Source organism: Hyperolius riggenbachi, chromosome 1 (genome assembly GCF_040937935.1).
Source record: "Hyperolius riggenbachi isolate aHypRig1 chromosome 1, aHypRig1.pri, whole genome shotgun sequence".
In the NCBI taxonomy this organism is placed as follows: Eukaryota; Metazoa; Chordata; class Amphibia; order Anura; family Hyperoliidae; genus Hyperolius; species Hyperolius riggenbachi.
In genome coordinates this window covers 554,012,622-554,027,283 of record NC_090646.1, presented here as the reverse complement: position 1 = coordinate 554,027,283, position 14,662 = coordinate 554,012,622, and positions in this window count along the sequence as shown.

Below are 14,662 nucleotides of genomic sequence, written 5' to 3'. Positions count from 1 at the left end.
AAATTAGCTATTTTTCTATCACTGCCACGTATACCGTTTTGAAGCTATAGTCGTTTTGAAGCTATAGTCACAAAAAACTTGAACCAAATATTTTGGGAAACAACCAAAGACCTAGAGCTGCCAGATGTAAGGATCTGCTAGTGGGTGAGCACTAGCAGACAGACAATATCAGACGGTCCCTGAACGGGAAATATCCACAGACAGTGTTAGCAGAAGGCAGCACTAACACTGAGTTCAGATAATGAGAATGGTCAGGCAAAACAGATCTGACAGACACAGTACAAAATCGGCAGGCAAATACAGCGTTAGTAAACAGGCAGAGGTCGGCAACAATCAGATATGCAAAGGTACAGTATCGGCAGGCAAAGGCTAAGTGAGTGTTCAGGCAGAGGTCGGCAACAGATCGGATTGGCAAAGGTACAGAACTGATAGGCAAGGAGTAGTCAGAAGATCAAGCAGAAGTCAAACACAGTATATCAATCAGCAATAATAATAATAATAATAATAATATAGGCTAGCTCGTATGGAATCCCCGGGGTCTTGCCGGTTCAAGCCACACATGGAACTGACTAAGGTCTGAAGCCTTCACTGCGAAGTGTTAGCTAGAGCAGACAGTGAACAAGTGTCAGAACAGAGCTTAAATAGCCCGGGTAAGCAGGAGAACATACCCCCACGCCGCCTGGCCAATCCTGACCCGGAGGTGGAGCTAGTCAGCTGACACGCTTCCTAAGAGCATAAGAGGAGCGACGCTGCCAGCGCATGCGTCCGCCCTCATTTTCAGTCAGAGTATCATGCGGCCGGATCCCCGCAGACATGCTGCTGACATCATCCCTGCCACTGCGGCCGGCCGCACCAGAAGCCTCAGATGCGCTGCCAGTGGGGAAAACAGCAACTGAGCTGGTAAGCGCAGGATTACTGACACCAGGCCAGAACTTACCTGAGCATCAGCCTTGTGCTGCCTCATCCTGCCACTGCTGGCTGCACTGTGTCAGATATTACAAGTACCTCATTTACTTATAGTGTGAGGAGTACTATGACATCGGCAGGGGCAGTACTATGACATCAGAGGGGGTGTGGCCAACTTTACCAGACAACAACGGAAAAACCCCAGACTTATCCCCCACAGAAAATTCTGGAACATTTCCAAGACATATCTCCCGTAGAGCAGGCACACATATCCCACCACCCCAACCCCCCCTCCCCTGCAGCCAATCAAAATGTAGCTATATTCTTATTACTGCCACTTATACAGTTTTGAAGCTACAGTCACTAAACTTGGACCAAATATTTGGCAGTTAAACCAAATTAAAATGTGAATTTTGGAGTGTGCGGAGAAAACCCACACAGACAAGGGGAAAACACACAAATCTCCTGCATATAGTGCCCTGGCTGGAATTCCAACCAAAGACCTAGAGCTGCCAGGCCAGAACTTACCTGAGCATCAGCCTTGTGCTGCCTTATGGTGCCACTGCTGGCTGCACTGTGTCAAATGTTACAAGCACCTAATTTACTTAGGCCTTGTTTCCATCTGTACGCTTCTGTCCGCTTTTCAGCAACATGTATCAATTTGTAACATTGATGTGCTGATAAAAAGCGGATTATAGTGTGAAGAGTATTATGACATCAGCAGTACTATGACATCAGAGGGGGCGTGGCCAACTTTACCAGACAACAACAACAACGGAAAACCCCAGACTTATCCACCACAGAAAATTCTGGAACACTTCCAAGACATGCCCCCAAAAAACAAGCACCCCCCCCCACCCCAACCCCCCTCCCCCGCAGCCAATCAATATGTAGCTATATTCTTATCACTGCCCCTTATATCGGTTTGAAGCTACAGTCACAATAAACTTGAACCAAATATTTTGGGAAACAACCTAATGCTGGGTACACACTATGAAATTTTCTGGCCGATTTACTGTCAGATCGATTATTTCCAACATGCTCAATTTGCTTTCCGATTGATTTCCGAGCATTTTTCAATCAACTTCCAATTACAATGCTCGGAACATGATCGGAAAGAAAATCGAAACATGTTGGAAATAATCGATCTGATAGTAAATCGGCCAGAAAATCTCATAGTGTGTACCCAGCAAAAGAGTTGCCAGGCCAGAACTTACCTGAGCATCAGCCTTGTGCTACCTCATCCTGCCACTGCTGGCTGCACTGTGTCTAATTGTAACGATTGTGGAATTCTCTCCGTGATCAGCGCACAAGACGTGCGCTGACACTGCGGAAATCCTCCACAAGCGTATAATTTGTGGGAACCCAGAAAAAGGTGCAATGCACCTGTAGAGGGAAATTCCTGTCGACAGGGGGAGCTGTGGAGTGCAGAGGAACAGCTCCTCTGCCCTGCCACACACGCCAGACAGGAATTGCACGAAGGGAAGAAACGCAGGGCAAGACAGCCCTGAAAGAGATTGAGCAAAGGGACAGATTGTATGTGTGTGCACCAAACTAGTCGCCAACCCGCGACAGTGCATACACAACAGCAGATATGAAGTAAGAACGCAATCGTGGGAGAGGCGACTGCCAGAGGTGACACAAGGCTACAGCAAGGCAGAGCAGGAGAGTAGCAAAGGCACAGCAAATCATACAATGAGGAGATAAGGAAAATAACAAACGCTAGCTAAACGCGAACACCGCACTAATTCGCAACAGTGCACGCGTTTGTGCGCGGTCCCCGCATGATAAGCACAACAGAGACAAGCACGCCTAACTAACCACCGACAAACAAACATGAAACAGAGGACGCGAGCGCTTGCTTAACGGTTACCTCACCGAGCCTCCAGCAAGCGGACGTAGCAGACAAGACAGCCACACGAAAACAGGAATACGTAACTGCTCTTACCGTCAGAGCGAGTGCGATCTGAGTAAGGCAACAACAGAACAGAGGGGCCTACCAGTAACAACCGCTGCTCTGGTTAGCACCCCACAGACAGACAGAACAGGCAATACAAATAATGCAATCCTAACTGCACTAGGGAAACCTGCCTAGTGCAGTCCCAGGAATTACTCTAGGCTAATCTTCAACAAAGAGCAAGGCTGACGGTGTTACACAGGAACTAACTCTTATGACCAGCAACTTACTGTGGGAAACATAGCTCTTTATAGAGCAAGCCCACAAAGGATGTGGCTAGGCAATCTGCATGACAAACGTATGCAAATTCCTCAGCAGCAAGCTGCACAACTGACAAAAGGTCTCTCTTCCAGAGACCTGCAGAATGCAGACCTGAACAGTGGTCAAAAGGCTGCCTGCCTGCGCAGGCAGCCACACGGATCCTCACAGTACTCTAGGGTCGGATTCCAGACGACCCTCCAACCTGATATTAATAAAAGACTCTAACTGAAGACTCATGAAGGTCGGGGCAGCCCGACAAGACCCAATTCCAGAGTCAGTCCAGCCGAAACCGCCCTAATCGGAAGCAAACGCCACCGAAACATAACCATCAATACTACCAGTCTCAGTATAACACCCATCAGGACTGTGAACACCAGAGAAGAAGCCATCGACACCCTCCAGACAATACCCACCACCTTCCAAGGAGCGTCCGAAAATACCAAACCTGCCACAATACCTGTTCGAAGTGTCCCTTACAACACAAAAGCCACTGTTGATCTTATCCAGGGTACCAAGCAAAATTTCTCCCGTAATCTCCCAGAACCTTTTGAAACTCCACAGAGATCCCAAGAGGGCAGAACAATCACCAGGCTCACATGGAAAACTATCAAGCCCTCCTATGGAACCAATGACTATTCTGGATTCAGAATTACGAGGACACCCATCAAGATCAAGACTCTCAGGGATCACTTCTGGGCATGCAAGCAGGCAGGCCATATCAGAGCATGTCTCCACCGAGGAAGCATCTGAGCATGCTGGTAACCGAGGCACACTTGGGCTTTCTGGGTCACAGAGCACGTTGGGGTACACCAGCACAGGAGAAACCTCATAACATGTCGGGGAACTGCCAACATCAGAGTTCGGCACGACAGGACCAAAACCAGTACCGGGCAGAGAATCATCATGAGCAGTGGTCTCAAACACAGGACTTTCAAAAGAAGGTTTGGACTCAAACCTAGAAATCTCTGTGACAATATTACCATCATTGACTACATATAAGTGAAGCTCCACCAGAGCTGCAAAGGTAGTCAGCACAACAGCAATGCCTACTGAAGTGGGCAGCACCTCAGAAGGACTTGGGGGGCAGGAGACATCTCCTACAAGTTCTGGACCCTTTGGGAGGAACTCGGAGGTCTCCAGGACATCAGACAAGACCTCAGGAACATCATTTTTCAAGTTTTCTGAGAAGGATTCTGAACTATCCATGTTACAGGGCAAAACTGGAACTTTATTTTGTGGACAGGGCAGATGTCCCAGGGAAGGTTGCACCATAAACTGAGACTGAATTTCATCATTATGAGCGGAATGTACAGGAATATTTACTGGAACACACACTGACTCCCTAACTTTAATCTCACTGCACCCAGAATTCTGTGTAGCAGTCAAACTAGCTTGCAACTCCAAAACTGCAGAAAAACAGGTGAGTATAGTAGCAATACCTAGACGAGCCTCTAGGGACACTGCAGGAGACTCTAAACAAGGCCATATTAACTCATCCAGAGTACAGGGTGCAGAATCAGCATTTTCCTCAGAACAAGAAAGGGACTCACAAATGTCAGTGTGATTGGACATCATATTGTTATTCATGGTACAGGGCAGGCTCAGAGAAACTTTCTCTGGACCCAGCAAAGATGCTTCAGAGTCAGATTCGCAAAACCGAAGCGCAGTCTCACTCTTAGATTCGGCTAACAATGTCAAATCCAAGGAGTCAGAAGGCAAAGCTTGCGAATCAAAAAATCGCTTTAGATTGTGAAACTGACGCTTCCATAGCGCAAACCTCCGCGATCTGCGGGGCAGACTGTAAGGCGTTCAGGATAGAAACACTGGAGCAACTGTCACCAGGCAACGGGCCCTTACAGGTGTGAACAGGGTGAGACAAAGACGCATCTGCAGTAGAAATAGCGATAACATCAGGAAAAACTTTATTATACATGTTAACTTTACTTTTGATGCTGCATATTTTAGGAATGTTCCCCATAGCAGGATCACAGATGGAAGATCTTAAAGATCTGTCTCTAAATGACAAGGGGTCACACACATCCTTGAGAAAACTGGCACATTCATGCTGATCACAATCTGCAGGAACATCAGAGAAACAGGCATCAGATCGCACAGATTCAAACTGCACGCAGTCAGGAGAGAATCCTCCAGGATTCACACAGGAATCAACCACAGTGGCACACCCACTCATTTCAGATCGCACAATGTCACGACTCACATGCTTTACCCCAGAAAGGCAGAAACAATCATCCGACAACGATGTCTCTTTATTGGAATCAATTGATTGGTGTGTGTGCAACTCATCCAAAATCGTCTGCCACACATACAACACTGCATCCACAAAACACCTGTCACACTCATCAGAATCTATCAAAGTGTACACGGAATTGAGACAATCATTCAAGACATCTTCGCTTTTTGCGATGTAAAAATCGCAAAAGGCTTTCCAATCAAAATCAAATTTCTCCATCAAGGCCCCAATGTCCCATGAGGCAAATGGAGGTTCAAACAGGCCAGTATCCAGATAATCTCCATATGGGTGGAGTTCAGGAACAAGAACAGACTTTTTAACTGCTTCAATATAGTGTGCGATCCTACCTATAACAGGATCCACACAAGCTTTGGATTGGGGCAAAAAACCCGGAAACTGAGAAACATCATTATAAACATCAATATGGAGCGTTTTATTCAGATGCTTGCTTTTTTCAGTTTTCCCCTTCTTTGCAACTTTGCATGTCTGCTGTTTACAACCTGAAGTGGCAATTGACACATTGAACTGATTGTCATACTGAAAGGTTATGCATGGAAGGGAAAGATCAGCTGACTTATCAGCAGCTACACATTCAATCAGAACAGGTGGTAAGCCAGGCAGTTTAAACCAGTGAGAGAATATCACTGCAAGAAACTGATACAGATTATCATTCCAAGAATTGTTTTTTAGCACATCATATGCCCAGGTGAACAAATCGCCTTTTAAGAGCACATAGGCAAACTGAAGAGCCGACGTGGACGGATCAGTAATCTGAAAGGTGGGATTCAGGCAAAACCTCACACATTCAGAGAGAAATTCCGCTTTGGTCTCTGAGTTTAGCCTTTTAAAGCTCTTAAAGACACAGGACCCATACTCGACCAAATCGTACAAATCGGAAATTCCCTCTACACTGGGAATTTCGGTTTGGCTGGTCATACTGTAACGATTGTGGAATTCTCTCCGTGATCAGCGCACAAGACGTGCGCTGACACTGCGGGAATCCTCCACAAGCGTATAATTTGTGGGAACCCAGAAAAAGGTGCAATGCACCTGTAGAGGGAAATTCCTGTCGACAGGGGGAGCTGTGGAGTGCAGAGGAACAGCTCCTCTGCTCTGCCACACACGCCAGACAGGAATTGCACGAAGGGAAGAAACGCAGGGCAAGACAGCCCTGAAAGAGATTGAGCAAAGGGACAGATTGTATGTGTGTGCACCAAACTAGTCGCCAACCCGCGACGGTGCATACACAACAGCAGATATGAAGTAGGAACGCAATCGCGGGAGAGGCAACTGCCAGAGGTGACACAAGGCTACAGCAAGGCAGAGCACGAGAGTAGCAAAGGCACAGCAAATCATACAATGAGGAGATAAGGAAAATAACAAACGCTAGCTAAACGTGAACACCGCACTAATTCGCAACAGTGCACGCGTTTGTGCGCGGTCCCCGCATGATAAGCACAGCAGAGACAAGCACGCCTAACTAACCACTGACAAACAAACATGAAACAGAGGACGCGAGCGCTTGCTTAACGGTTACCTCACCGAGCCTCCAGCAAGCGGTCGTAGCAGACAAGACAGCCACACGAAAACAGGAATACGTAAGAGATACGATCCACTGCTCTTACCGTCAGAGCGAGTGCGATCCGAGTAAGGCAACAACAGAACAGAGGGGCCTACCAGTAACAACCGCTGCTCTGGTTAGCACCCCACAGACAGACAGAACAGGCAATACAAATAATGTAATCCTAACTGCACTAGGGAAACCTGCCTAGTGCAGTCCCAGGAATTACTCTAGGCTAATCTTCAACAAAGAGCAAGGCTGACACTCAGGCAAGTGTTACACAGGAACTAACTCTTATGACCAGCAACTTACTGTGGGAAACATAGCTCTTTATAGAGCAAGCCCACAAGGGATGTGGCTAGGCAATCTGCATGACAAACCTATGCAAATTCCTCAGCAGCAAGCTGCACAACTGACAAAAGGTCTCTCTTCCAGAGACCTGCAGAATGCAGACCGGAACAGTGGTCAAAAGGCTGCCTGCCTGCGCAGTCAGCCACGCGGATCCTCACACTAATGTTACAAGTACCTCATTCACTTATATTGTAAAGAGTACTATGACATCAGAGTGGGCGTGGCCAACTTTACCAGACAACAGAAAATTCTGGAACAGTCCCCAGACATGCCCCCACAAAACAAGCACGCACACCCCCCCCATCCCAAACCCCCCTCCCCCGCAGCCAATCAAAATGTAACTATATTCTTATCACTGCCACTTATTAAGTTTTGAAGCTACAGTCACCAAACTTGGACCAAATATGTTGAGAGTCAACCTGAATTAAAATGTATATTTGGTGGGTTTACCCCAAAGTGGGTGGAGCCTTAAACAGCCAATCAAAAGTGAGCTATTTTTCAATCGCTGAACCTCATACAATTTTGAAGCTACAGTCACCAAACTTGGGCCAAATATTTTGAGAGTCCACCTTAATTAAAATGTAAAATTGAGGTGGTTACCCCAAAGTAGGTGGAGTCTAAAACAACCAATCTCAAATGAACTATTTTCCAGGTATTTTCCAATTACTGCCACTGATACAGTTTTGAAGCTACAGTCAGTAAACTTGGAGCAAATATTCAGGGAGTCAAACACATTTAAAATGTGAATTTTGGGGGATTACCCCAAAATGGATGGGGCCAAAAGCAGCCAATCAAAAATGAGCTATTTTCCAATCACTGACCCTCGTATAGTTTTAAAGCTACAGTCACCAAACTTGGGCCAAATACTTTGAGAGTCAACCTTAATTTAATGTAAATTTGAGGGGGTTCCCCCAAAGTGGGTGGAGGGGCTACCCCAAAGTGGGTGGGGCCTTAAATAACCAATCACAAATGAGCTATTTTCCTATCACTGCCACTCATACTGTTTTGCAGCTATAGTTACAAAAAACCTGAACCAAATATTTTGGGAGACAACACAAAATAAAATGTTAATTTGGGGGGAGAGCCCCAAGGTGGGTGGAGCCTAAAACATCCAATCAAAAATGAGCTATTTCTCAATCTTTACCACTTATACATTTCTAAAGCTTCAGTCACCAAACTTAGACCAGATATTTTGGCAGTTAAACCAAATTGGAGTTTGCGGAGAAAACCCACACAGACAAGGGGAAACACACAAATCTCCTGCATATAGTGCCCTGGGATTCCAACCAAAGATCTAGAGCTGACAGGTCAGAACTTACCTGAGCATCAGCCTCGTGCTGCCTTATCCTGCCACTGCTGGCTGCACTGTGTCAAATGCTACAAGTACCTCATTTACTTATAGTGTGAAGAGTACTATGACATCAGCAGGGGCAGTACTATGACATCAGAGGGGGCGTGGCCAACTTAACCAGACAACAACGGAAAAACCCCAGACTTATCCCCCACAGAAAATTCTGGAACATTTCCAAGACATATCCCCCACAGAGCAGGCACACACATCCCACCACCCCAACCCCCCCTCCCCTGCAGCCAATCAAAATGTAGCTATATTGTTTTCACTGCCATTTGTACAGTTTTGAAGCTAGTCACCAAACATGGACCAACTATTTTGAGAGTCAATCTTAATTAAAATGTAAATTGTGGGGGTTTCCCCAAGGTGGATGGAGCCTAAAACAACCAATCACAGATGAGCTTTTTTACAATCACTGCCACTCATAGAGTTTTGAAGCTACAGTCACAAAACATTTGAAGCAAATATTTTGGGAGACAACCCAAATGAAAATGTAAATTTGGGGGTTTATTACAAACTGTGTGGAGCCTTAAACAGCCAGTCAAAAATGAGCTATTTTCCAGTTAGTACCACTCATACAGTTTTGAAGCTACAGTCACTAAAAAAACTTGAAGCAAATTTTAAGGGGTCAATCCGAATTAAAATGTAAATTTTGGGGGTAAACCCAAGGTGAGTAGAGCCTAAAACACTCAATCAATAATGAGCTATTTTCGAATTACTGCCACTTATACAGTTTTGAAGCTACCGTCACCAAATGTGGACCAAATATTTTGGGAGTTAAACCAAAATAAAATGTGAATTTTGGAGGTTTACCCCAAACTGGGTGGAGCTAAAAGCAGCCAATCAAAAATGTGTTTTTTTTCCAAAACACTGCCACTCATACGTTTTTGAAGCTACAGTAACAAAACACTTGAACCAAATATTTTGGGAGTCAACCGGAATTAAAATGTAAATTTTTGGGGCTTACCTCAAAATGGATGGAGCCTAAAACAGCCAATCAAAAATGAGCTATTTTCCAATCACTGACCCTCATACAGTTTTGAAGCTGCAGTCACAAAACTTGGACCTAATACTTTGGTATTTAAATTCATTGGGACTCGACAAAAAAAGCTAGATACTTACCTAAGAAGAGGGAAGGCTCTGGGTCCTAATGAGCCTTCCCTCTTGTCTCCTGGTCCCCTTTCCAGCCCTGGCTCCCCCGTAGCAGCATTCAACCAATTTGATCAAATGCTGCTGTCTCTGCCGCCGCAGGGAGGCTTCGGAAGCCTTTAGGAAATCTCCTTGCATATAGTGCCCTGGCTGGGATTCCAACCAAAGACCTAGAGCTGCCAGGCTAGAACTTACCTGAGCATCAGCCTTGTGCTGCCTCATCCTGCCACTGCTGGCTGCACTGTGTCAAGTGCTGCAAGCACCTCTTTTTTCATGGTGTGATGAGTACTTTGCCATCAGCAAAGGCAGTACTATGACATCAGAGGGGGTGTGGCCAACTTACCAGACAACAACAATGGAAAAACCCCACACTTATCCCCCAAAGAAAATTCTGGAACATTCCCCAGGCATGTCTACCACAAAGCAAGCACACACATGCCTACTGTGACATCACCATGCCTACCGTGACATCTGAAATGCCTACTTTGACGTCACAAATTAATACTGTCATAGCTCCCAACTGTGCCTTTTTTCAGAGGGACAGTCCCTCGTTGGTAACCAAATCCCTCTTTCCCTACTTCTTCCTTATTTGTTCCTCTTTCAGAAATCATGTACAAATCTATGTAAATATATGTATTTTCTACTGGCAGAATTTCTTGCAGAATTGCAAAATTTTGAATTCGTGTTCTTCTGTTTATTCAGATCAGCTACTGCATTTCAGCAGTCCAGGTTTATTATCTTATACCTGCTTGATAGCAAGATGAGAACTTGGGTTGAGGAAGTTGCTGGTTAAAAACGAGGAGGTTTTTGATGACCCCCTGGAATTTGTTAAATTGATCACAAAACGTTTTGCGAAAAAATACAAACAAATTCCTATTGATTTGTTTTCTGTATCCTGCAAACCATATGATCCAGCAGACACCAATAGATGCACTACATCAGTTCCAGAGTCTCACCAATCATGTTTGGTAACCTTAGAACACCAGCATCTGAATTTTCCAACTTCACAGTTGAAGAACTGTGGTTCAGATTCGCAAACTCTGTATCCTGATCCTCCTGTTTCAGCACCTTGCTCTGGTTCAGAGCATCTGTTATGTGAACCTGAAATCACAGAATCATTGCCTTATCCAGAAAATGTTCCAGTAAATTTGCCCTGTACCATGAATTACTCAGTAGTTCTGTCCAATGAAGCTCAGGTCACAGAATCTTTATGCTGTCCAGCAGGTGCTTCCATGGTTCTGCCCTGCAACATGGATTGTTTAGTGATCCTGTTCAGTGAAGCTGAAGTCACAGAGTCTTATGCTTCACACAGTACTTTGGATGCTTTAACCACTTGAGGACCTAGGGCTTTCTACCCCTTAAGGACCGGCCACTTTTTTTCCATTCAGACCACTGCAGCTTTCACGGTTTATTGATCGCTCATACAACCTACCACCTAAATGAATTTTGGCTCCTTTTCTTGTCACTAATAAAGCTTTCTTTTGGTGCTATTTGATTGCTCCTGCGATTTTTACTTTTTATTATATTCATCAAAAAAGACATAAATTTTGGCAAAAAAATGATTTTTTTAACTTTCTGTGCTGACATTTTTCAAATAAAGTAAAATTTCTGTATACATGCAGCGCGAAAAATGTGGACAAACATGTTTTTGATAAAAAAAACCCATTCAGTGTATATTTATTGGTTTGGGTAAAAGTTATAGCGTTTACAAACTATGGTGCAAAAAGTGAATTTTCTCATTTTCAAGCATCTATGACTTTTCTGACCCCCTGTCATGTTTCATGAGGGGCTAGAATTCCAGGATAGTATAAATACCCCCCAAATTACCCCATTTTGGAAAGAAGACATCCCAAAGTATTCACTGAGAGGCATAGTGAGTTCATAGAAGATATTATTTTTTGTCACAAGTAAGTGGAAAATGACACTTTGTGAGAAAAAAAAAAAAAAGTTTCCATTTCTTCTAACTTGCGACAAAAAAAAAATGAAATCTGCCACGGACTCACCATGCCCCTCTCTGAATACCTTGAAGGGTCTACTTTCCAAAATGGGGTCATTTGTGGGGTGTGTTTACTGTCCTGACATTTTGGGGGGTGCTAAATTGTAAGCACCCCTGTAAAGCCTAAAGGGGCTCATTGGACTTTGGACCCCTTAGCACAGTTAGGCTGCAAAAAAGTGCCACACATGTGGTATTGCCGTACTCAGGAGAAGTAGTATAATGTGTTTTGGGGTGTATTTTTACACATACCCATGCTGGGTGGGAGAAATATCTCTGTAAATGACAATTTGTTAATTTTTTTTACACACAATTGTCCATTTACAGAGATCTTTCTCCCACTCAGCATGGGTATGTGTAAAAATACACCACAAAACACATTATGCTACTTCTCCTGAGTACGGCAATACCACATGTGTGGCACTTTTTTGCACCCTAACTGCGCTAAAGGGCCCAAAGTCCAATGAGTACCTTTAGGATTTCACAGGTCATTTTGAGAAATTTCGTTTCAAGACTACTCCTCACGGTTTAGGGCCCCTAAAATGCCAGGACAGTATAGGAACCCCACAAATGACCCCATTTTAGAAAGAAGACACCCCAAGGTATTCCGTTAGGAGTATGGTGAGTTCATAGAAGATTTTATTTTTTGTCAAACGTTAGCGGAAAATGACACTTTGTGAAAAAACACAATTAAAATCAATTTCCGCTAACTTGTGACAAAAAATAAAATCTTCTATGAACTCGCCATACTACTAACGAAATACCTTGGGGTGTCTTCTTTCTAAAATGGGGTCATTTGTGGGGTTCCTATACTGCCCTGGCATTTTAGGGGCCCTAAACCGTGAGGAGTAGTCTTGAAACGAAATTTCTCAAAATGACCTGTGAAATCCTAAAGGTACTCATTGGACTTTGGGCCCTTTAGCGCAGTTAGGGTGCAAAAAAGTGCCACACATGTGGTATCGCCATACTCGGGAGAAGTAGTACAATGTGTTTTGGGGTGTATTTTTACACATACCCATGCTGGGGGGGAGAAATACCTCTGTAAATGGACAATTGTGTGTAAAAAAATCAAAAGATTGTCATTTACAGAAGTATTTCTCCCACCCAGCATGGGTATGTGTAAAAATACACCCCAAAACACATTATACTACTTCTCCCGAGTACGGCGATACCACATGTGTGGCACTTTTTTGCACCCTAACTGCACTAAGGGGCCCAAAGTCCAATGAGTACCTTTAGGATTTCACAGGTCATTTTTGTTTCAAGACTACTCCTCACGGTTTAGGGCCCCTAAAATGCCAGGGCAGTATAGGAACCCCACTAATGACCCCATTTTAGAAAGAAGACACCCCAAGGTATTCCGTTAGGAGTATGGTGAGTTCATAGAAGTTTTTATTTTTTTGTCACAAGTTAGCGGAAATTGATTTTAATTGTTTTTTTTCACAAAGTGTCATTTTCCGCTAACTTGTGACAAAAAATAAAATCTTCTATGAACTCACCATACTCCGTACGGAATACCTTTGGGTGTCTTCTTTCTAGAATGGGGTCATTTGTGGGGTTCCTATACTGCCCTGGCATTTTAGGGGCCCTAAACCGTGAGGAGTAGTCTTGAAACGAAATTATTCAAAATGACCTGTGAAATCCTAAAGGTACTCATTGGACTTTGGGCCCTTTAGCGCAGTTAGGGTGCAAAAAAGTGCCACACATGTGGTATCGCCGTACTCAGGAGGAGTAGTATAATGTGTTTTGGGGTGTATTTTTACACATACCCATGCTGAGTGGGAGAAAGATCTCTGTAAATGGACAATTGTGTGTAAAAAAAATTAACAAATTGTCATTTACAGAGATATTTCTCCCACCCAGCATGGGTATGTGTAAAAATACACCCCAAAACACATTATACTACTTCTCCTGAGTACGGCAATACCACATGTGTGGCACTTTTTTGCAGCCTAACTGCGCTAAGGGGTCCAAAGTCTAATGAGCACCTTTAGGCTTTACAGGGGTGCTTACAATTTAGCACCCCCCAAAATGTCAGGTCTTGAAACCAAATGTCGCAAAATGACCTGCGAAATCCTAAAGGTACTCATTGGACTTTGGGCCCCTTAGCGTACTTAGGGTGTAAAAAAAAGTGCCACACATGTGGTACCGCCGTACTCAGGAGAAGTAGTATAATGCGTTTTGTGGTGTATTTTTACACATACCCATGCTAAGTGGGAGAAATATCTCTGTAAATGACAATTGTTTGATTTTTTTACACACAATTGTCCATTTACATAGAAATTTCTCCCACCCAGCATGGGTACGTGTAAAAATACACCCCAAAACACATTATACTACTTTTCCTGAGTACGGCGGTACCACATGTGTGACACTTTTTTGCAGCCTAGGTGCGCTAAGGGGCCCAACGTCCTATTCACAGGTCATTTTGAGGCATTTGTTTTCTAGACTACTCCTCGCGGTTTAGGGCCCCTAAAATGCAAGGGCAGTATAGGAACCCCACAAGTGACCCCATTTTAGAAAGAAGACACCCCAAGGTATTCCGTTAGGTGTATGGCGAGTTCATAGAAGATTTTATTTTTTGTCACAAGTTAGTGAAAAATGACACTTTGTGAAAAAAACCCAATAAAAATCAATTTCCGCTAACTTTTGACAAAAAATAAAATCTTCTATGAACTCGTCATACACCTAACAGAATACCTTGGGGTGTCTTTTTTTCTAAAATGGGGTCACTTGTGGGGTTCCTATACCGCCCTGGCATTTTACAGGCCCAAAACCGTGAGTAGTCTGGAAACCAAATGTCTCAAAATGACTGTTCAGGGGTATAAGCATCTGCAAATTTTGATGACAGGTGGTCTATGAGGGGGCGAATTTTGTGGAAC